This window comes from Nelumbo nucifera, chromosome 4 (assembly GCF_055504915.1).
Source record: "Nelumbo nucifera cultivar China Antique chromosome 4, China Antique-T2T, whole genome shotgun sequence".
NCBI lineage: Eukaryota > Viridiplantae > Streptophyta > Magnoliopsida > Proteales > Nelumbonaceae > Nelumbo > Nelumbo nucifera.
Window position 1 is genome coordinate 73,475,818 of NC_142652.1, and position 8,011 is coordinate 73,483,828.

General features: G+C 32.5%; 1 long non-coding RNA gene across 1 annotated transcript; it reads left to right on the top strand.

Annotated features, from left to right (window-relative positions):
- Positions 1–4,168: 4,168 nt before the first annotated feature.
- Positions 4,169–6,849, top strand: LOC109115745 (uncharacterized). Its single transcript, XR_016085149.1, has 3 exons — positions 4,169–4,572; positions 4,696–5,088; positions 6,171–6,849. It is a non-coding gene; the product is annotated as an uncharacterized LOC109115745 (long non-coding RNA).
- The last annotated feature ends 1,162 nt before the right edge of the window (positions 6,850–8,011 follow it).

Here is an 8,011-nt window from a genome sequence, read left to right on the forward strand (position 1 = left end):
AGATTAGCCCATCAAGTATTACCCTCAATGGTCTTACACTTAACCTCTCAGCCCATAATGATCAAACACTACCGACAAGAGAGGACCTCTCCCTTGATTGCAAGGTACAGTGCTACATATATATATATGTATGTATGTATATCTCTATATAAATATATTTTGCAAAAAACAAATTTCAACATTTGAAATCAACTACCGACAGTTTAGGTTTCCATTAGAGAGAGTGCATTCCCCGATCATTCACTTTGTCCGACAAAGGGGCTGATCTTGTCACTATGATCACCCACTCAGGTGAATTCTCAGACTATCCCAACATACCCAGGTTTTGACCCCCTCTAAAGATCTCACTGATTGGCATATCAAAGACAGACCGATCTGACACTTATGTAGTACCATAATCGAGTCTAGGGGTCAGGTGTAACATTCCAGTTTGGCCCATCTATCTCCAAGGTCCAACGCAATATTGGAATTTGGTCCGGTTCAAGGTTTCAAGAAAACCCACACTGCATGTACCTTAGGTCTCACCCTGGAAGCTGAGACAAGCCATCCCAACCAACTTGGTGGCACATCAGTGTTAGCCTTGGTAGGATAAATCTTCGCAGATCTATCCAACGGCTGTGAAGATTCTAAACTAACACGAGTCTCATAAGTGTCCAGTTTAAGGGTATTACACAGAAACACAACACAATGACATGAATCAATTATGTACTTTATTCATTTACAATAAATGTCAAAAGATACATTAATTTGATTGGGGCTAAGGGCATAACTGTCTAACAATATATATATATATATAATTTTTTTAATACAGGAAAATGGAAAATTTCCCATATCTCTTAGTCTAAAATATTTTATATTGTAAATTTAAATTTTTAAATTTATTCTTTTAAAAATATCATTGTAATATTTTAAATTTAATTTAATTTCTAAATTAATTTTTTAAGTTTAAATCTTTTGAATTGACCAACCAAAATAAAATTAACCCAAATCGATACCAATGTTCTTAACCTACCATTGACCTGACCGATTGAACAGTTCAAACCGTCACCTGACCTTAGTTCCAGGTCTAGTGGGGACCTATTACATGCACGGACTTTGTTAAGCGAAAGTTAAATATATAGAGTGTTGACGTGGAACGGTCTGATCCATTCATCTCGAACGATTGAGCCAGTGACCATGAACCAAATGCAAAAGCGAGTCAATCTCCGGGTTGGTTTTTCAAACATTGGTTGATACAACTCAAGTTGGTCGGTTTTCACTAATGGTTGGTCAATTTTGAGTGACCAACTCCCCAACCCAACCAAATAAGTTTGGCTTGCTAAGCAATCTACAACCGAATAAATAACTAATAAATTAATAGTCTAATCTCTAATAGATAACAATAGTTTAATATGCAGTAATTGTTGAAAATCCATAGCGAAAATACATAATCACTGAGAATATATTTATAACAGAAATATAATAAATAAGTAATAAAAAACTTCAATACCTCTAAGTTATTTAATCTACTTTGTCTATTTAATTAATATTTTTTTTCAATTATTTATATTTTGTATTCTTATTATTGAATATTATTAAATCTATTTATAACTTTTTTTGTTTTTGTTAAATTTTTAAAGTTATAACATATTTTGGTTATTTAATCTATTTTTTGTTTTTGAAATAATATTTAGTTATTAATTTTTTATGTTTAAAGTGCTTGGAAATTAGTTATTTTCTATAATATTTAATTATTTAAATAATACCATTATCTAATTTTTTCAATATTAATTTTGTAAAATATAAAATTATTATTAATTCAAATATTATGAAATCAATTATAATTATTTTTCTAATGTTAAGAAATTTTTTAAATCATCACATAATTTCGTTACTTTTTGTGTTATTAATAATTATTTTGTAGTTATTACATAATTTCATTATAATAATTAAATAAGTATTAAATGTTTTAATTAAAACGTTCTTTAGATAGATATAGATGACAATGATGTTGCATGATCTATTTTTCATTATTAGTAAATATGCTTGTGCATTGTATGTGGTAATTTAAGATAATATTAATAATTTCAATATTTTTATTAGAACCATTTAAAAAGGATAAGCAATGAAATTGTGGTTTGTTGATGTATTTAGATTTTATACTTTATTTTCGTTGTTAATAAAATACTTCTTATTTATCATATTTATTTAATTTAATATGATAAATATATGATATTAGAGATGTCCACAAATTTTTTGTGTTTTCTATATTTTTATTTCTATCTATTTTTTTTGAGTTTTCATTATATAATTATGACACCATGTTCTGGCCTATTTGACTTGGAAAAAAAGCAATCTCATTTTTGGGCAACTTAAAATTTTTCATTTCATTTGCATAATTAATTCTAAAATAAATTCTTGTTTATCACACTTATTTTTGTTTGATATGATAACTTTATAATGTCTTTGATATTTCAAAATGTTCTATAAATTTTATGTATTTTTATTTTATTTTTGTGTTTTTATCTATTTTTAAAATTTTTATTATGTAATTTTGACATCATTGGTTAACTCACTTAGCCAAACGATTGGACCATTGTGGTGCAAGTCAAGTAGGTTGGGCTGAATTTAAGATTAACATAGCCCTAACCCTATGCATTGGACTTAAGGCCTTAGACCAAGTCATGCCTTATTTGTTCAACTTGGGCCTAACCTCCAACTTGCATTGAAATTGAAGCTAGCCTAGAAATATAAAATTTTGAAACTAGGTCAATTTGGCCTCTAGTTAAGCCCACCTAATTTGCCTCCCTATGAACCATTAACCATTAATTAAATACAACAATAGTTCTCTTTTTAAGTTAACTAGTTTAGTTTTTAGTTCTATTTCTATCATTAATAAAAATAATTATTATCTATAACACTTATTTTAGTTTAATATGATTGGATACTTAATAATAAAGATGCACCCAAATGTTTTTCTTTTACAAAATTTCTATGTTTTTAATAAATTTTGTGTCTTGATCCATTTGACCTAAAAGGTTGAATCATTGACCCACCACTCAAATAGCAAAATGGTTTAGTTTTTGGGTAACTTTTAAATCTTGCATTTCATTTCCATCAAATAAAAATACTTTTATTTAGCATGCTTAATGTTGTTTAATATGATAAATAGTTAATATTAGATATGTGCTTAAATTTTTTCACAATTTTTGTAGTTTTTATATTTATATTTATTTTTTAAGTTTTATTATTTAACTATGAGAACATTGGTTGTTGAACTATTTACTTGCCACTCAGTCAAAAGAGTGGTTTATTTAATTATTTTTCATATTGGTTTTGAACATAGGTTTTACATTATTAAAAATATTAAAAATATATTTACTTTGTAGAATTTATTGGTGAGAAACAAAAAATACTTCAAACAAAGTATCTAAGGCACAGTTTGGAAGGACTACAAATACAAATATGTACAGTACAAATACATACAAAATATAAGGTTTTGAGCTCTACATATTTGTATTTGTACTCCTTCCAAATGAAGCCTAAGGGGAAAGAATGAGAGGTAATACCTTAATGAGAGGAAATTTAATGAAGTGGAAAGTAATAGTACTTTAAATTACATTTTTTTGTTTATATAGTTAAAGAGGGATTAAATTCATAAATAGGGGTCTTTTATTCAATAAAAGTCCACAAAGTTCATTTATTTATTGTGCCTTAAATATAAGATTTAATGAAAGGAAATGAGATTTAATACCTTAAATATAGGACTCAACGACGATGATAATGAATTTAATAAAAGTAGTGGTTCAAATTATATTTTTGGCATTTATAAGGAGATCAAATTTAGAGTAAAGGTATTTTAGTAGAAAAAAAAATCAGAATCTATCTAAACCTTATTTACACTTTTAATAGTAGTATAGATTAACTTTTCACAAGATGTAATTTCAGGCTTTACAAAGTGTATTTACCTTGGAGACAAAAACAATGTTAAAGATATCATGAGCTATGATGATATATGGTTTTATCACTGGTTTACGACTTTTGCTTTACCATACATTTCTTGCATCATAAACTTTCCTTATTATTTAGGATTATTTACTTAGACATCCCCTCTAGTTTTGCATATTTATTAAAACTTACCTTCTAGTTTGTAATTACTAAAACTCCCTGGTTGGGTTGCTTTAATTTTCCGTGGGGTTTCCATCTAGAAGAGAGGGTGGAGAGGGGGAGAAGCATGTTTTCTCGGAGGTTGAAGAAAGATCCGAGGGCGGTTCATGTTGGAGACTCTTCTCTGATTCTGCATCTGGAGATGGAGATGTAGTTATGGTATGTTTGGTTGCCGAGAAACGCATGGAAAGGGAAGCATCTTTGGGGAATATTCCCTTTTGCATGCATTTGTTTAAGGAAGCCCTGGGAAAGGAGGAGAAAAAACTGGGTCGCGAGTTCCCAATAATCAATAGGTGAGGTCTCCCCGCTGAGAAAGGCAAATCGTGAGAAAGTATTGTCAAGAGGGACCTACCAGACTTCATCTCCTTCCTTCCAGCCGTCCAATGGTAACATCTCCTGCACCGTCTCTGGCATTTTTGTCTTCAAGTAAGTTTCGATCTAGCATACTCTCATCGTTTCAATTCATTTCTATACCATTTTTGTCTTGTTCCATTGGATGGGTTCCCCTCCAAATCTAACCGCCAGTTCCGTCTATACTTGGTCATCCAGATCTGGCTTTTGGCATTTGAATTCGCTAGTTCCTTTCTCATCGCCAGTTTGTTCGCTGGAGCTCTAGATCTGGCTTGGAGCTCTAGATCTGGCTTCTGGCATTTGTTTGTTCCAGATTTGGACATCAACATGAATATGAACTCAGATCTAGCATTTGTTTGTTCACCGGACATTTATGCGAACTTAGATCTGACGTTCAAACCATTTTTTTGTTCTATTGATCTCAGATCTACTGTTTTTTGTTGATATATATATATATATTTTTTTGCTTCAGGTTGTCTCAAACCATTTTTTTGTTCTATTGATCTCATATATACTATTTTTTTGTTGATATTTTTTATTTTTTTTGCTTCAGGTCATCTCAAACAACAAAACATTGTATTTTGGCTTGAGGTAACACATTCTGTCTTTCTTTTTTCTATGTATTGTTGATCGATGGATGGCTATTTTAAGAGTTATTATTTTTATAAATTTAGGAAAAAATATATAATGGATCATGAAGGATTCGGTTGTGCTAGTTTTTCATATATTTTAAGAGTTATTATTTTTATAAATTTAGGAAAACATTATATAATGGATCATGAAGGATTCGGTTGTGCTAGTTTTTCATATACTATAAGAGTTATTATTTTTATAAACTTATCTATTTATATTAAAAAATAACTTATCTGTTTTTTTAAGAGTTAACTTTCGATTGTCCTAGTTTTTCAAATATTAAAAAAAATCCAAAGCATTGGCAGTTATTCAATAATCCAACCATTAGTCAAATGTTATATTTGGATTTTTAGCACTAGATTCATCTCAAACTTTTCCTTATTTGGTTTTTCAGATTTTTCTATTGGTCGTGAGCACCTTGCTGCTTCTATAGTTCCTAATTCAAACGACTCCTGATTAGTTCCATGTGAAAACAGCTTTGCTAACACATGCATTCAGTATTTTGGGAAGGGAAAAAACGAGAATATAATCAGAAAGAGCTGATCCTTTCGGCTTATCAGTTTGTAATGAGGCCACTTACAATTTGTAATGACCTTGATCACCAAGCTCTTGGTTTGTAATGAGGCCACTTATTAAATTGAATTTGAATAGATTGGGAATTCCAGACATTGACATGGACTAGTCCAAAATATTCATTGGATTGGATTGGACTTGGTCCATTTGTTATAGATTCACATTGGACTGGATCGAATTGGACCAAATCCAGTCCAATTGACATCCCTCGTGTGAGAGCTCATTCATTCTATAGCATGTGTCTGGGGGCTGCTTTCTTTTGGTTGTGGGGAAGACTAGTTGTATGTCAGGTAACTATGGAACCCAGGTTCTGTTTAATTTGAACCAAATTTACTTAGATCGGATTTTTGCAAATTCCTTCTACCTCTTATTGATGTGTGTGCAAATTGCACATAAAATTCTGGTATTTATGCATGGCTTTTGTGATGATTTGTGTAAAGTTTTACCCTAATTCAGCTTAATTTTAGGAATTTATCCAAGGAGACCAGTTTAGAGAAAAGAAAGCAAAAAACCAAGAAAAATGAGCTAAATTGGAGGTTATTCAGCCCAGTTGGAACAAAAACCCAGCTGAGAGGTCAAAGGTTGGCCATTCGGCCCATGAAGCCCATGCTGCACTCTTTGGAAGAGCCCAAAGAGAGAGCCCAGCCGCAGCCTTCCAAGGGAGCCTATTCAGCCCAGCAAGGAGGAGGCCCATTTGTAGCTCAAGAGCAGCCCAAAGTGCAGCCAAAAGAAGCTAAGGGCGGCAACTTCTAGAATTCTTGAAGAGATGAAGGAAAAACTATTTAAGGAGAATTATTGGAGGGAAAACTCTCTTCTGCTGGGGGTCCAAACATTTTGAAATTTAGCCCTTCGGGAGATTCAAACCTTGAGTTCAAATCTTGGAGGGAGAAGAGAGAGATAGACGCAAGAGATGAGAAGAAAGGAGATTCAAGCAACTTCAAGAGAAGAAGAAGCTTAATTCAAAAGGAGAAGAAGCCATTGGAGATTTAGGTTGTCTCTTCTTTGAATTCTGCGCATTTGGTAATTAACAACAACTAGGGTTTCAAGTTGAATTCTCCATTAATTTTCCTTCCTTGCTGTAATTGGAGCATGAATTTTGTAATTTCAGATTTGTGATTAGTTTTTTATGTATACTCGAATGGAGTAGATGCAATCTTGATGATTCTTGATTAGGAATTTGACTGTAGAATTGTTAGCCGAATTGCTGTTTTGTAATCTCAGATCTGTAATTTCAGATCATGAAATTGTAATGTCTGAATTACTTGAGAGAGAATTCAGACAACATTAACTCTGTTTGGCCAAACTGTTCCTCATTCTTGGAAATCCTAAAGTGCTTGAGAAAGACTCTAGGATTTCGGATCTGTTAATCAAGAACCGAATTGAGTGCAAGGTTAGAGATAACTTGCACAATTCGGTTGGTGTTCATTCAACTGAATCGATACCCTAGATTTGCTAGATCTTAATGTATGCATGATGATTAGATTCTTGATAGAGATATAAGAATCATCACTCATGCTTAGGATGAACATGTGCTTGAAAGAGGTTGTTCATTGCTTTGGGGTTTCACCAAACCAAGGCTGAATCCTAATCTACTCGAATGAGATGGATAACACATTGATTGAAACACTAGTGGAGCAAGTCACCCTTGGACACAAGGTTGACAAGAGCTTTAAGGCTCCGGCATACACTGTAGCTGCAAGAGCCATAAGTCTGAAATATGAAGTGGAGTTTACACAAAACCACATTAGGAATTGAATGAAGACAACAAAGAAGAACTTCTCTATGATAATGAACATCATCAACTCTAGTGGTTTTTCCTAGAATGACATAACTAAAACCATCGATGTAGAGCCCCGTGTGTGGATTGAATACATTCAGGTAACTTTCAATATGATATTCATCCTAAATATTACAATACACAAGTAAGACATGAACTGGTAGCAATTGATCCATTACAGCTAAACAGGGAAACCTAGAAGCAGAGGAGTTTAGGAAAAAATCCATCCACAACTATGACCAAGTGGCTATAGTATGTGGAAATGATCAAGTAACTGGCACTGGGGCATTCACTGCCAAGGAACTAAACATGCATGAGGCAACATCAGTGAGTGAAACCACTAGCATGTCGACAATGCAAGAGCCTGTATTTGATGAGGTTGATGGAGACAATGTTTGTGACTCAACTCTTCAGACTAAGCCACCCAAGGAGGGTAGCTCAGTTGAGTGGAGGGGTTTGGCAAGAGAAAGTCATATGAAACTGCAGTTGCTGAAGAAGTACATGAGATTGCATCTAGCATTAAGTCATTGG